Source organism: Artibeus jamaicensis, unplaced genomic scaffold, assembly GCF_021234435.1.
Source record: "Artibeus jamaicensis isolate MK-2021 breed Jamaican fruit bat unplaced genomic scaffold, CSHL_Jam_final contig_240, whole genome shotgun sequence".
Lineage (NCBI taxonomy): Eukaryota > Metazoa > Chordata > Mammalia > Chiroptera > Phyllostomidae > Artibeus > Artibeus jamaicensis.
This window is the reverse complement of record NW_026521506.1, coordinates 17538293-17555284: the sequence shown is the minus strand read 5'-3', so window position 1 is coordinate 17555284 and position 16992 is coordinate 17538293. Positions and strand designations below refer to the sequence as shown.

Sequence of the window (16992 nt, the reverse complement as noted above, 5' to 3'; positions counted from 1 at the left end):
TTCCTCAAAATCCCTCCCCCTTTTTCCCCCTTAAGTTCCCTTCCCTCTCTCCCTCTGGTCGCTGCCCACTTGTTCTCTATTTCAGCGTCTTTGTTTTTATTCTGTTTGCTTGTTTGTTTTATTCTTTAGCTTCCTGTCAAAGGTGAGATCATATGGTATTTGTCCTTCAATGCCTGGCCTATTTCACTCAGCATAATGCTTTCCAGTTCCATCCATGTTGTTGCAAAAGGTAGTAGCTCCTTCTTTCTCTCTGCTGCATAAAATTCCATGGTGTATATGTACCACAATTTCTTGATCCATTCATTTACTGATGGGCACCTAGGTTGCTTCCAACTCTTGGCTATTGTAAATTGTGCTGCTATGAACATTGTGGTGCATAGGTTCTTTGAAATTGATGTTTTAGGATTCTTGGGGTATAATCCTAGCAGTGGAATTGCTGGGTCAAAAGGCAGGTCAATTTTTATTTTTCTGAGAAAATTCCATACTGTTTTCCATAATGGTTGTACCAGTCTACAATCCCACCAACAGTGAACTAAGGTCCCCTTTTCCCCACACCCTCTCCAACATTTGTTGTTTGTTGCTTTGTCTATTATAGCCATCCTGACTGGTGTAAAGTGGTATCTCATTGTGGTTTTAATTTGCATCTCTCTGATAGCTAATGATATTGAGCATCTCTTCATGTGTCTCTGGATATTCTGTATGTCCTCTTTAGAGAAGTGTCTGTTCAAGTCCTTTTCCCATTTTTTAATTGGGTTCGATGTCTTCCTAGAGTGGAGTCGTGTAAGTTCTTTGTATATTTTGGAGATTAAACCTTTGTCTGAGGTATCATTGGCAAATAGGTTTTCCCATACAGTTGGTTGTCTTTTTAATTTAATACTGTTTTCTTTAGCCATGCAGAAGCTTTTTATTTTGATAAGATACCATTTGTTTATTCTTTCCTTTATATTCCTTGCTCTAGGGCACATATCCGTAAAAATGTTGCTGCATGGAATATCTGAGATTTTCTTGCCAATGTTCTCCTCTAGGACTTTAATGGTGTCATGGCTTATATTTAAGTCTTTTATCCACCTTGAATTTATTTTGGTGTATGGTGTAAGTTGGTGCTCAAGTTTCATTTTTTTGCACGTAGCTGTCCAGTTCTCCCAACACCATTTGCTGAAGAGGCTATCTTTACTCCATTTTATGTTACTGCCCCCTTTGTCGAATATTAATTGACTGTAGAGAGTTGGGTTGATTTCTGGGCTCTCTGTTCTGTTCCATTGGTCTATGTGCCTGTTTTTATGCCAGTACCAGGCTGTTTTGATTACAGTGGCTTTGTAATACAGTTTGATATCAGGTATTGTGATCCCTCCTACTTTGTTCTTCTTTCTCAAAAGAGCAGCTGCTATTCGGGCTCGTTTATGATTCCATATAAATTTTTGAAGTGTTTGTTCTATGTCTGTGAAATACGCCATTGGTACTTTAATAGGTATTGCATTGAATCTGTATATTGCTTTGGGTAGTATGGACATTTTGATGATGTTAATTCTTCCAATCCATGAACACGGTATATGTTTCCATTTGTTTGTGTCTTCCTTGATTTCTTTCTTCAGTGCTGTGTAGTTTTCTGCATACAGGTCTTTTACCTCTTTGGTTAGGTTTATTCCGAGATATTTTATTTTTCTTTTTGCTATATCGAATGGGATTTTTTCCTTGATTTCTGCTTCTGCTGATTCGTTGTTTGTATACAAAAATGCCTTTGATTTCTGGATATTGACTTTGTATCCTGCTGTTTTGCCAAATTCATTAATTAGTTTGAGCAGTTTTTGGGTAGAGTCTATAGGATTTTCCATGTACACTATCATGTCATCTGCAAACAGTGACAATTTTGTTTCCTCCTTTCCTATTTGGATGCCTTTTATTTCCTTTTCCTGCCTGATTGCTGTGGCCAAAACTTCTAATACTATATTGAATAGGAGCGGTGAAAGTGGACATCCTTGTCTTGTTCCTGATCTTAGTGGAAAAGCTTTTAGTTTTTGTCCATTGAGTATGATATTGGCTGTAGGTTTCTCATACATGGCCTTTATTATATTGAGGAATGTTCCCTCTATTCCCATTTTGCTGAGTGTTTTTATCATAAATGGGTGTTGTACTTTATTGAAAGCTTTTTCTGCGTCTATTGATATGATCATGTGGTTTTTGTCTTTGCTTTTGTTTATGTGATGAATTACATTTACTGTTTTGCGAATGTTGAACCATCCTTGCATCCCTGGGATGAATCCCACTTGGTCATGGTGTATAATCTTTTGGATATATTGTTGGATGCGATTTGCTAATATTTTGTTGAGGATTTTAGCATCTATGTTCATCAGCGATATTGGCCTGAAGTTTTCTTTCTTTGTTGTATCTCTATCTGGTTTTGGAATTAGGATGATGCTGGCTTCATAAAAGGAGTTAGGGAGTTTTCCATCCTTTTGGATTTTTTGGAATAGTCTGTGAAGAATGGGGGTTAGCTCTTCCTTAAATGCTTTGTAGAATTCTCCTGTGAATCCATCTGGTCCAGGGCTTTTGTGTGATGGGAGTTTTTTTGATTACTGCTTCAATTTCTTTTGCTGTTATTGGTCTATTCAGGTGTTCTACTTCTTTTTCATTGAGTTTTGGGAGATTATATTTTTCTAGAAATGTGTCCATTTCCCCTAGGTTCTCAAATTTCTTGGCATACAGTTCTTCATAGTAATTTCTTACAATCCTCTCTATTTCTGTGGTGTCAGTTGTAATCTCTCCTCTTTCATTTCTGATTGTGTTTATTTGTGTCCGTCTCCTTCTTTTCTTGATGAGCCTACTTAAAGGCTTGTCTATTTTGTTTATTTTTTCAAAGAACCAACTCCTGGATTCATTGATCTTTAGAATTGTACTTTTAGTCTCTATGTCATTTAGTTCTGCTCTGATCTTGGTTATTTCCTTCCTTCTACTTGCTTTGGGCTGTTTTTGTTGTTGTTCCTCGAGTTTTTGCAGGCGTAGAGTAAGTTCATTTGTTTGAAATGTTTCTGTTTTCTTTAGGTAGGTCTGTATTGCTATAAACTTCCCTCTCAGGACTGCCTTGGCTGTATCCCATAAGTTTTGGGTTGTTGTGTGATCATTTTCATTTGTTTCCAGAAACTTTTTGATTTCTTCCCTAATTTCATTCTTGACCCATTCATTGTTTAATAGCATACCGTTCAGTCTCCATGATTTTGGGTGTTTTGGGTTTTTTCCTTTGGGGTTGGTTTCCAGTTTCAGTCCCTTATGGTCAGAGAAAATGCTTGGTATGATTTCAATATTCTTGAATTTGTTGAGGCTTGTTTTGTGCCCTATCATGTGATCTATCTTTGAGAATGTACCATGTGCATTTGAAAAGAATGTGTATTTAGCTTCTTTGGGGTGAAGAGCTCTGTATATATCAGTTAGGTCCATTTCATCAAGGGTGTTGTTTAATGCCGCAATGTCTTTGTTGATATTTTGTTTGGAAGATCTGTCCATTTTTGATAGTGGGGTGTTAAAATCCCCCACTATAATTGTGTTGCTGTCTATATCTTTCTTGAATTCCTCTAAGATTTTCCTTATATATTTTGGTGCTCCTATGTTGGGTGCGTATATATTTATGATGTTAATGTCTTCTTGGTGGATTCTTCCCTTGAGTATTATGAAGTGACCTTCTGGGTCACTCTTTATGGCTCTTTTTTTGAAGTCTATTTTGTCTGATATGAGAATTGCTACCCTAGCTTTTTTTTCTTGTCCATTTGCTTGGAAAATTTGTTTCCATCCTTTGATTTTTAGTTTGTGATGGTCTTTTGTCCTGAGGTGGGTCTCTTGTAGGCAGCATATGTGTGGGTCATACTTTCTTATCCATGACGCTATTCTGTGTCTTTTGATTGGAGCATTTAATCCATTTACATTTAAGGATATTATTGATAGGTACTTATTCATTGCCATTTTTGTACCTGTGTTCCTCTCTGTCTGTCTCTTTTCCTTCCTTTCCTTAAAGCAGACCTTTTAGTATTTCTTGTAGAGCTGGCTTGGTGGCAGCAAATTCTTTTAGACTTCTTTTGTCTTGGAAGCTCTTTATTTGGCCTTCTATCTTGATTGAGAGCCTTGCTGGGTAAAGTAGCCTTGGTTGTAGGCCTCTGTTTCTCATTACTTGGAATATTTCTTGCCAATCTCTTCTTGCTTGGAGTGTTTCCATTGAGAAGTCAGTGGCTAACCTTATTGGGATGCCCTTGTATGTTATTTCTTTTTTCTCCCTTGCTGCCTTTAAGATTCTCTCTTTGTCTTGGAAGTTTGCCATTTTAATGATGATGTGTCTTGAAGTGGGCCTCTTTGGGTTCCTCTTGAATGGGACTCTGTGAGATTCCTGGATTTGTGTGACTTTTTCTTTTGTCAAATTAGGGAAATTTTCTCTCTTTACTCTTTCAAATATGTTTTCTATCCCTTGTTCTTCTTCTTCTCCTTCTGGTATTCCTATTATTCGGATATTATTACGTTTCATATTGTCTTGCATTTCTCTTAATCTCTCTTCATTCTTTCTGAGCCTCTTTTCCCTTTCCTGTTCTTTCTGTGAGATGCTTTCTACTTTGTCCTCCAATTCACTAATCCGATCTTCTGTTTCATCCACCCTATTTTTAATGCTTTCCACTGTGTTTTTTAATTCAGAAATTGTATTCTTCATTTCCTCTTGGCCCTTGCTAATAATTTCCATTTCCTTTTTCATGTTGATATAGTTCACAGTGAGATCATTGTAACTTCCCTGTAGTTTCTGGTAGCTGATTGTGAGCTCTTTGAACTTCCTGATCACCAGTGCTTTGAATTCAGTATCTGATAGTTGACTTGCCTCTGTTTCATCTAGCATTCTTTCTGAGGATTCCTCCTTTCCTTTCATTTGGGGATTGTTTCTTTGTCTTCCCATTGTTTGTGAGACTCTTCTTGTTAGCCTCAGCTTCTTAGATTAATCTGTTTTGACACCCTGGGTTTATGGTATGAACTTTTGTGGTGGAATGCCTGTGAATTTCAATGGTGCAGCCTCTTTTGGTTATCCTGTTGTTCTCTGCTTCCACCTACTCAAATATGCAGCAACTTGTGGCTTCTCTCCTAGAACAATGTGCAATTTGTCTCTCTGATTCTACTATTGGGAGGCCTCTTCTATGGGTCCAGCTCTGGTCTTTTTATATTTTCAAGTTGATTGTGACTCTTGTGGGTAAAAGAAAGAAATGATAAGGAAAGAAATAAAAGGAAGAAAGAAAAAATGGTAGGGGAATGTAAGAGCAATAAGTTTAGAAAGAAAAGAAAAAGAAATAAAACAGGAAATCCGGGAAAAGAGGACAAAAGTATGGAAAGAAGAAACAGTAATAAGGTTTAAAAGGGATATCAGATTACTTTAAAAAAGCAAAAAGATAAAGAAAAGGAATGGAGAGGGGAGAAAGGTAAATAAAGAAAAAAGAAAGAATAAAAATAAAATAAAGAAAAGAAAAGAAAAAAAAACAAAAAAACGCACCAAAATAATCTCTCAAAAAAAAAAAAAAAAACCCTCAGAAAAAGGAATGTCACTTGTTGGCTTCAAACTAGCCGAACCGGTTTTTCTGGTTGCAGTTGGCTGAGGGTCGATTGTCGTGATTTTTTTTTTTTTCAGCCAGCCCCTCTCAGGATCCAGACACTTGGCGCCTCTCCCCCAGCTCCCTACAATGGGGAGCTAGGACTTTCTCGCAGGGCTCCCTTCCCAGAGTCTACCGGATTCAGTGCCCCAGGCTGCACCTCTGAGTTCTCCTGGGCTGGCAGCCACAGAGTCTTTGGTTGGGGCCCTTTGTCCTCCGCACCCTCTCTGTAAACTCTATCAAACAAGTCTCCTGGCCCCCCCTTGCTTGGCCGGAAAGGGAGGGGGTTGAGGGTCTCAGCTCTTTTCCCAGGACCCCTCAGCGTCCCGGGCTTCCAGATAGTCTGAGGGGGGGAGACTGGAAGCCGGGAGCCGATCTGAGGACTGGGCGCAGACCTAAAAACTCTGTGTGCTCGTCATGGCACGCTGCGTGGTGTGTATCCCTTCTGCTCCTGTGTTTGTCTGGGTCCCCTGGCCAACCTCGGGCACACTCCCGGGCTGTCCGGGACTGGGCAACCAGCGCTTCCCGGTCCCGCGCCGGCCCGGCCCCGAACCCTTCCCGGTCCGCACCAGCCCCAGCACCTCCCGACCCTAGTGGCGTCAGCCTAGAGTTCTCTGCGCCCCCCCCCCGCGCGAAACCGTCTGGCGCTAGGACCAGTAGCCCCGGTTCAAAGAACCCTGCGCCAGTGCGCGCCAGAGTCCGTCTATGGGTGCGAGCAGGAAACCGTCAGGGAGCGTCTTTGTCCTGTGGCGCCTCTCTGAACTCTCTGCGCCGCGAGCTCTCCTTCTGGGACTGGCGTAACCGGCAGCGGCAGCGGGCTTCCCAGTCCCCTGGAGTTGGCTCAGAGGCCTCCGCTTCCAACAGACCTTCTGGGACCCGGAGTAACTGGCAGGGCGCTTCCCATTTGTGTGGCTAGTCCCCAAAAGCTTCCACTTTTCCCCTGGCTCGCTGCCAGGCCGGATAGGAAACAAGCCAATCTGCCTTGGCAGGAGAACACCTCAGTCCACTTTCAATAAAACAAAACAAAACAAAACTTTCCGGACATCCTGTCTCTCATTCCTTCTCAGTCCCCAACCAAACCCGTGAGGCTAATGCGTCTCTGGATTCCTCCCAGGCTTGCAATCACAGAGTCTGCAGTTGAACCGGGCCCTGTGTCTTTGTACCCCTCCCCAAAAATGCAAGCCGGCAAGCAGACAGGTCTCTACCTGGTGTTGTCCAGTTTTGCTTATACATGAAGCAGGGGAGCTGCTGGCCCACGCTGGTGGCCACTGGAGCCGCTGGGTGCCCAAGCTCCTGTGGTAGACCTCTCTGGTGTTGGTCTCAGACCGATGGTTCTGGACCCCGGCTGTAGATGCAGCACCGGGGCCACCTGGCCTGGGGCACCAGCCCCCGCCGCTGCTTTGTCTTTAAACGGGTCCCCAAAGCCCCACTGACCTGCCGCTTTCTGGTGTTTCAGCGTCCAACAGAGTCTCTGTTCTTTTAGTTTCACAAATGCTGGATAACTGATGGATTGGTGCGCTGCTTTTCTATAGATCTGCCAGGATTTTCACCCGCAAGTGCGGGAGCTAGAATCCGCTCCCTCTTACTCGGACGCCATCTTCCCCCTTCTCATCTGTATCATTAATTTTTAATAAACTCTTCTTTTTAAAAGTATTTCATTTATTTATTTTTAGAGAGAGGGAAAAAGAGGGAGAAAGAGAGGGAGAGAAACATCAATGTGTGAGAGAAACATCGATCAGTTGTCTCTCTCATAACCCAGCTATGTGCCCTGACTGGGAATCAAACTGGCAACCTTTTGGTCCATGGGACAATGCCCAACCCACTGAGCCACACCGTTCAGAGTTAAATTTTTCTTCTTTTGTGCTAGGTTGGGTGAGTGTTTGTTCCTTGCAACTAGTGATTCATGGTTAAAATAAAAACCTTAATTGAGAGGTTACTAGACAATAAACACCTTACTAAAGGTAGAGTATCCTAATCCATAGTAATTGACTATCTAAAACCCTATAATACTTATGTCTAAAATTCTACAATCTAGTAGTAAATTGTCTACTATTTTCATTCATTCATGTAGTCATTGAACATGTATTGGGTGTCTACTATGTGCCCAGTGTTCAGCAGATCACATAAGGACAAAATATGACCCTTGTTTTCAATAAGCTTAAAAATACACTAGGAAACTGAGAAATTGATCCATTCAGGGCACTTGAGAGGGGCAAATATAGGATGTTTTTCTATCACATGAGTGTCTCTCTCTCTGTGTCTCTCTCTCTCCCCCTTCCTCTCTCTCTAAAATCAATAAACATATCCTCAGATGAGGATTTAAAAAATAATGTCTAATAGGTCGTGCTCTAATTTAGCACAGGTTAGATTAGCCACTACCTTGGTGGATGGCCTCAGTGTATTTAAGGTCAGATTCTATACTGCAATATAGTTTCTTCCAGTTAAGAGTCTTTTTCTTGCACCAATCACAGGGTGGCTGGAGGGAAACAGACCAGTCTATTCATTTTTCAAAATGCTGTTGTAGACCTGATGGATGTATTGAGAGACTTCAGGAGCTCTAAACTTCAGCAAGAGCATATAATTGGGGTTTTCTGGATAGATACATAGCTCAGCCAAAATCCAAATGCCATTAGCAAACTTCAGAGATTAGTAGAGCATGCCCTGCCCTTCCACATACGTCTTGGCAATAGGATAAATGTTGTTTTGCAACTTGATGGAAACAGTGTTGGCATTTAAATGATATTCCTTAACCTGAAACTGAAGTTCATTTTCATTTGGGAATATCCTTTCAAGTTGTGAGGAAGACCTGGCACTCCATTTTGCCATGTTCTACAAAAAACACAATGAGTAGGATGAGGAAAGCTAAAGTAGAAGTTATCAAAATTGTTTTTTACAGCTGTCTGCAGGATATTCAGAGATTCCATCTTTATGAGTGGGTAGAAGGTGTTGAACACAGGGAGAAATCAATGCTCTGGATTGGCATCAGTGGTGTATGGATGGCTAGAGGAATGCTGAAAATGACATGAAAGCTTTTCTCGTTAAACTGGATTGCAAATTCTGCCATGTGCTATAAAGCTTTATTGGTGAAGTTCATTTCCATATAGATGTGCTCCTGACTATGAGTAAATGTTCAAGAAATCTCCAAGCCTTTAGCCTTTACTACAGGCAGCCAAACAGCCTGGGGAACTATGTGCTATGCTTATCCCTGTAGAGAGTTCAAATTGATCGTTGAGACCACTGCTGATCAAAACAGGAGTAGGTGCAAAGGTTGCAGGCACTTATGATGTGATGAAGGGCTGTCTCACTAACAGACTTCCTCCAAAATTACTACCACAGTCATTGCCAAGCAGACTATCCAATCCTTCCCTCTAGAGATCCACTGCTCACACATGTCTGGAAGTTACCTGTGGCACATTGACTGGAAGACCAAAGTTAATATTTCAAAAGTCTAAAAGCACAATTCTAAGGATCAATAAATCCAGGAGTAGGTTCTTTGAAAAGATACATAAAATAAACAAAACTTTAAGCAGACTCATCAAGAAAAAAAGAGAGAGAACTCAAATAAACACAATCTAAAATAAAAGAGGAGAGATTACAACTGATACCACAGAAATACAGAGGATTGTAAGAAATTACAAAAAGTGTATGCCAAGAAATGTCAAAAACTGGGTGAAATGCACAAATTTCTAGAAAAATATAATCTTGCATTTAACTGGAACATAATCAACAAAAGAAAAAAGCAAACAAAATATAACCAGAGACATTGAAGTTAAGAACAATCTAACAATAGCCAGAGGGGAGGAGGGAGGGGACACTGGGGGGAAGGGTTTTCAAGAACTACTATAAAGAACACATGGACAAAACCAAGGGGGAGGGTGGAAGCAAGGGAGAAAGGGGGGGTTGGCTTAGGTGGGGGAGAGTGGTGGTGGGAAAATGCAGACAACTGTAATTGAACAACAATAAAGTAATTAAAAAAAAAAACAAATGAAGAAGAAGCAGAAAGCCTGAACAGCTGATGGTATCAAAGTAGTCATCAATAAACTCCCAACACACAAAAGCCCTGGACTGGATGGTTTCACGGGACAATTTTACAAAACACTTAAGGAAAAGCTAACCCCTATCCTTCACAGACTATTCCAAAAAATCCAAGAACAAAGAAGACTCCCAAACTCTTTTTATGATGCCAGCATCATCCTACTGCCAAAACCAAATAAAGACAAAGAAAGAAAACTACATGCCAATATTGCTGATGAACTTAGATGCTAAAATCCTCAACACAATATAGGCAAACTACATCCAGCAATACATGAAAAAGATCATGCACCATGACCAAGTGGGATTCATCCCAGGGATGCAAGGATGGTACAATATTTGCAACTCAATTAACTTAATGCATCACATGAACAAAAGGAAATACAAAAAATCACATGATCATATCAATAGATGTGGAAAAAACATTTGATAAGGTACAGCACCCATTTATGATAAAAACACTCAGCAAAGTGGGACTAGAAGGAGCATTCCTCAACATAATAAAGGCCATATGCGAGAGACCTACAGCCAACATCATACTCAATGGGCAAAAACTAAAAGCTTTCCCACTAAGATCAGGAACAAGACAAGGATGTCTGCTTTCACCACTTCTATTCAACATAGAATTGGAAATCTTAACCACAGCAATCAGACAAGAAAAAGAAGTAAAGGGCATCCAAATTGGAAAGGAGGAAACAAAACAGTGATTGTTTGCAGATGACATGATAGTGTACATAGAAAATCCTATAGACTCCACCAAAAAACTACTTGACCTAATAAGTGAATCTGGCACAACAGCAGGATACAAGTTAATATTAAAAACCCAAAGGCATTTTTGTACACTAACAATGAAATATCAGGAACAGAAATAAGGAAAAAAATTCCATTTGATATAGCAAGAAGAAAAATAAAGTACCTAGGAATAAACCTAACCACGGAGGTAAAAGACCTGTACTCAGAAAAGTATACAACACTGAAGAAAGAGATTAAAAGGAAGACACAAACAAATGGAAGCATGTACCATGTTCAACAGTAGGAAGAATTAACATCATCAAGATGTTCATACTACCCAAAGCAATTTATAGATTCAATGCAATCCCTATTAAAGTACCAATGATATTATGGACCAGGCAGTCCCACATTCATGTGCAGATAAATTGGAAGGAACAACTAGGGAGTGAGACAGACCACACAACCCAGGATTCGGGTATGGGGAAATAAAACCTCAAAACCTCTGACTGAAAACACCTGTGGGGGTTGAGGCTGCAGTGGAAGAAACTCCCAGCCTCACAGGAGAGTTTGTTGGAGAGACCCACAGGATCCTAGAATGTACATAAGCCCACCCACCTGGGAATCAGCACCAGAAGGGTTCAATTTAACTGTGGGTAGCTGGGGAAGTGACGGAAAACCAGCAGAGAGTAGAGCAAGTGGAACTGTTTCCTCGAATGCCTCCCCCACATACAGAATCTCAACATGGCAAAATGGGTTGCCCCACTCTGGTGAACACCTAAGGCTCCTCCTCTTATATTTAACAGGCACTGAGATAAAAAAAAATGGCCCAAATGAAAGAATATTTTAAAGCTCCAGAAAAAATACAGCTAAGTGACAAAGAGATAGCCAACCTATCAGATGCAGAGTTCAAAACACTGGTTATCAGGATGCTCTGGGAACTCAATGGGCACTTCAACAGCATAAAAAAGACACAGGCAGCAATGAAGATTGCATTATGTGAAATTAAGAAAAAACTACAGGGAACTGACAGTGACAGTAAGGAAACCAGGACTCAAAACAATAGTTTAGAGATCCATTCAACCAGAACAGAATGAAGAAACAAAAATTCAAAAAAATGAGGAGAAGCTTAGGAACCTCAAGAACATCTTTAAACGTTCCAACATCTGAATCAGAGGGGTGCCAGAGCAGAAGAGGCAGAGCAAAAAATGAAAAATTTATTTAAAAAAATAATGGAGAACTTCCCCAATCTAGTAAAGGAAATAAACTTTCAGAAAGTTGAGGAAGCTCAGACAGACCCAAAGAAGTTGGACCCAAGGGGGAACACACCAAGGTACATCATAATTAAGTTACCCAAGATTAAAGAGGAGAGAATCTTAAAAGTAGCAAGAGGAAAGGAGAGAGTTACTACAAAGGAGTTCCCGTTAGACTATCATCTGATTTCTCAAAAGAAACCTTACAGGCAAGAAGAGGCTGGAAAGAAGTATTCCAAGTCATGAAAGGCAAGGACCTACATCCAAGATTACTCTATCCGGCAAAGCTATCATTTGTAATAGAAGAGTAGATAAAGTGCTTCCCAATAAGGTCACGTTAACGGAGTTCACCAATACCCAGCCCTTTTTATATGAAATGTTAAAGGAATTTATCTAAGAAAAAGAAGATAAATAATATGAACAGTAAATGGACAACAAATTCACAGCTGTTAACAACAGAACCTAAAAAAAACCACACAAAACAAACTAAGCAAACAACTACAATAGGAACAGATTCACAGAAATGGAGATCACATGGAGGGTTATCAGTGGGAGAGTGGAACAGGGAGAGAGGGGGAAAGGGTACAGAGACTAAGTAGCATAAATGATAGGTATAAAATAGACAAGGGTAGGTTAAGAATAGTATAGGAAATTGAGAACAAAAAGATCTTATATGTACCACCCATGGACATGAAGTAAAAGGGGGGAATGTGGGTGGGATGGTGTATGCTGGGCAGAGGGGAATAAAAGGGGGAAAATGGGACAACTATAACAGCATAATCAATAAAGTATATTAAAAAATAAAGTACCAATGATATATTTCACAGATATAGAGGAAATATTTCAAAAACTTATATAGCAACATAGACGATCCCAAATAAATGCAGCAATTTTGAGAAAGAACATAGTAGGAGGGATCACAATGCCTTATATCAAACTGTATTACAAGGCCACTGTCATCCAAAGAGCCTGGTACTGGCATAAGAACAGACACATAGATCAATGGAATAGAATAGAGAGCCCCAAAATAAACCTAAGTCTCTATGGTCAATTAATATTTGACAAACAGGGCAGAAGCATAAAATGGAGTAAAAATAGCCTCTTCAACAAATGGTGTTGGGAGAGCCACACAGCTCCATGTAAAAAAAAAAAAATGAACGTCGATTACGAACTTACACCATACACAAAAATAAATTCAAGGTGGATAAAAGACTTAAATACAAGTTGTGACACCAGAAAAATCCTAGAGGAGAACATAAGCAAGAAAATCTCAGATATTCCACAGAGCAATATTTTCACTGATATGTCCCCCAGAGAAAGGGACATAAAGGAAAGAATAAACAAATGGGATTCATCAAATTAAAAATCGTCTGCACGGTTTGAAAAAAAAAAACGTTAAAACAAAAAGAGAACCAAACATGTGGGAAAACATATTTGCCAATGATACCTTGGACAAGGGCTTAATCTCCAAAATATATAAAGAACTCCCACAAATTCACTCCAGGAAAACAAACAACCCAATTAAAAAATGGGCAAAAGACCCAAACAGACACTTCTCCAAAAAGGACAGACAGAGGGCCCACAGACATTTGAAAGGATGCTCAGCATCACTAGCCATGAGAGAGATACAAATTAAAACCACAATGAGATACCACTTCACACCAGTCAGAATGGCCATCATAAAGAAATCAAGAAAAACAAGTGATGGAGAGGATGTGGAGAAAAGGGAACCCTAGTGCACTGTTTGTGGGAGTGCAGTGTTGTAGCCACTGATGAAAGATAGTATGGAATTTCCTCAAAAAGCTAAACATGGAACTGCCTTTTGACCGGGCAATTCCACTGTTAAGATTATATCCTAAGAATGCTCAAACACTAATTGAAAAGAACCTATGCACCCCAATGTTTATAGCAGCACAATTTACAATAGCCAAGGGCTGGAAGCAACCCAAGTGCCCATCAGTAAATGAATAAATCAAAAAACCATGGTACATTTACACAATGGAATACTAAGCAGCAGAAAGAAAGAAGGAGCTCTGACCCTTTGGGACAGCATGGATGGAACTGAAATATTATGCTAGGTGAAATAAGCCAGTTAGTGAAAGACAAATACCATATGATCTCACGTATAAGTGGAGTCTAATCAACAAAACAACAAGCAAGCAAAATATAACCAGAGACATTGAAATTAAAACAAACTGACAGTAACCAGAGGGGAGGTGGGAGGGGATAATGTGGGGGAAAGGAGGAAGAGTTTTCAGGAACAACTATAAATGACACATGGACAACACCAAGGGGGGGTGGAATCAGAAGATGTAGGTGGGATGGCTGGGGTGGAGGGGAGTGGATGTGGGAAAGGATAGATAACTGTACTTGAAGAATGGTAAAATAAAATAAATAAATCTAAAATAAAAATTTAAATTTGATAAAGCACCCCACAATAAAGATTTTTAAAGTCCCCCAGAAGTTCACCTTGAGAGGGAATAACTTAAGGCTGCTCCAGGTTGGTGGCAGTGGTGGTGCCAACAATGCTGTCACCTGCACTCAATGCTCATATAATGTATTGGCAAAGTGTTTGCAATGGATTCTATGACTTCCTGCCACAAAAGCATTGGGAGGCTTGTGGTGCACAGAGGCCAAAGAACTAATGTGGCAGATTAGCTCATCCAGCAGAGTTGGTTCAATAAGTTCTGTCTTCTCAGAGATCATGGCTTCTCAGACAAGACTACTTCTTTTGTTGTGCCGGCAACTGGTGAAAGAAGCCACCAATAAATACAGCCCCTATCTTGAAAGTCAGCATTATCCTAATTTTGTGTTGCCAAACTGAAGACCTTGTTTACCAGATCCTGTGTTTCTGATGGTTTCTTAAGAAGTAGCTTCATTATGGAAGTAAGCAGAGCGAGCTGCACCTGGGTGCTCTCATCATGAAAACCCTTCAGGAAGCTCTCTAGCAACTCATCTGCATTGTCAATTTGTTCATAATATTCTCCCTCAATCCAAATCATAGCTGCTTGAGCATCTGATTCATCCAATGAATCTAAGTTCTCACACAGAGTAGCAATGATACTTTCATATTTATTGGGGTACTTGCAGAAGATGTCCCTAATAACAACAATTGCATCTTGACCATATAATTTACTTTGGTCTGCTTGATCTCAGGCAGTGTGCTTACACAACATTCTGCAGATTTCTTCACCTTGATGGCACACTGTCTAATGCCCCACACAACTTTGCAAACAAAGTCAACATCAACCTTTGCAGCATATTCCTTCAGTTCTGCCAGAACCTTAGCAATAGTGGTTTGGCATGCCATTCAAATCATGATGTCCAACTTCTCTAGTTTAACATACATGAGATCATTATACTTCACAAAGAAGTCTTTGATTTCCTGCTTTAAGATTTCAGGCCTTTTATGGACAATTAGGTTGATTCCTCGGGGCAATGTACTACACCTCTGGCTCTGAGACTACAAAGTGACAGGTGGAGGGGCTAACTTCTTCAGCAGCATATTGTAGTAGGTAGAGTCTTTGGGAAACAATTCTAGAAGTTTCATTAGGACTTTTACTGCTGGAAGCACCACTGCTGAGTTGGCATGAGATAGCCCAGGAGTGACCTGCTCACAGATGTTCTGAATATCCCAGTCACCTTTAGGGTTCTAATTAGAGAGGCAGTCCAAGATGAAAATCTCACCTCATTTCATGTACTCATTCAGGGCTGTCAGCAGCTTATGAATGTTTTTGTAGGTTCAAATCGAGTAAGTTGCTGTTTGGGTAAGATTCAGTGATTTCAGATAATGTACAACATTAGCTACCATCGTTGGTTTTGAATTTTCCACGAGGTCCTGCAGATAATCCAGAAATCCCTGATCTTCCACCATTTGGGCATTGATATCATGGAGTTTTGCCAAGCAGACAGCTGCTGTTTCCAAAAATAGGGATTCATCTTTGAAACACTTGCAGAGAGGCTCACAGAGATATTCTATAAACTTGTCCACACAGATTCACCCCATGGTTCTGATTGCCAAGGCTCGAATTAGAAAATTGCGATCTTCACAGTACTTTACAAAGCTGCTGTTGTCCATGATGGCTGTGTCTGGCTGACTCTTGGCATAGTTTATCAAGTAAAGATATACAAATATTCTTTACTTCCAGGTTGTCAGACTGCATATAATTCACTACATCTGGAAAGAGGGAGCTAATATCCTTCCCCACAGTCATAGCAACAGTCACTTGCTTCACAGCCTCCTTCCTCTTCTTTCTTTTCATTGAGTTCAGTTTTTAATTCAAAAATTTCTCCTTTGTTATTGGTTGTGGTGTTGGCTCTTTAATGTATACCAGAGGCAAGGGTGGGGTTGGTGGTAGCAGCCAGAGAGCACAGCCTGAGTGGTGTAGTAATGGTTTCCTGTATGTTCAGTAGACAGAAAAATCTTAGACTGATTTGCATTGTCTCCTTTCTGTCCCTAGCCCACCACACACACATACACATACACATATACTTTTCATATCTCCTGGAAACAACTGATCCCCTTTTAGCTCTTCCCTGGTTGAAGTCAGACAGGAAAAGTCATTATATTATCCATTTCTCCTATCCAGGAAAGTTATAGGGAAAGGAAGAGAGAGAAGGAGACATGAATGGCTGGAAGTACTTTCAATTGTTGAGAGTGTTGCTGGAAGCTGGGTTCAAGCCAACCACTAAGCTTCAGATTTGAATTACTTTAAACTTATCCCTCAGATGACAGAAACTCAGTCAATTGGAACAAACACATGTCTGGGTTGAAATGTCTAGGAGAATCATGGGGCAGGTCCAGAGGAAGCTATACTATTCTTAGCAGTCCTCCAACATGACATACCCCTAGTCTCATTTCTGGAAAAAATGGGGCAGAAAAGAATACTTAATGAGGTGCAATGTGATCACCGAGGAGGGAACTTCCCACCAAGGCCCCAACTCTCAACTCAAAGGGCTCTTTTTTTTTTAAAAAATTAAGTTCTCTGGCATAAACCAATGAGAACTCTATGCTTGTGTGCAAGAGACATGCAGGGAGGCAGGTGAAGACCATGAGTGTCATGATTACCCAGCACCAGAGTTGCAAAATGCAGACACTATAGCATTTTAGGAGATTCAGATGCTGACTGCAATCTGCCTTAGCCCAAAGTTAAGGGCTCTGGAAAAACACAGAATTAAAGGGATACATACAGGAAGGAAAACAGAAAGTATTTTCCAAGACATTTGCATTGCCTAAGTGAAATCATCAATCTTTGGAACCTTAGTAAATAAATGATAACAGGAAAAAAATTGAGATATGGAAGGCTATAAAACTAGCATGCATTTAGTTTAAAACAATTTTCCAGGAAATGCTATGAAAAAAGGGACTTGCTTCA

General features: G+C 40.3%; 1 pseudogene; it reads right to left on the bottom strand.

Annotated features, from left to right (window-relative positions):
* Positions 1–8099: 8099 nt before the first annotated feature.
* LOC119043151 (AP-1 complex subunit beta-1-like) lies at positions 8100–15907 on the bottom strand (annotated as a pseudogene).
* Positions 15908–16992: the final 1085 nt, after the last annotated feature.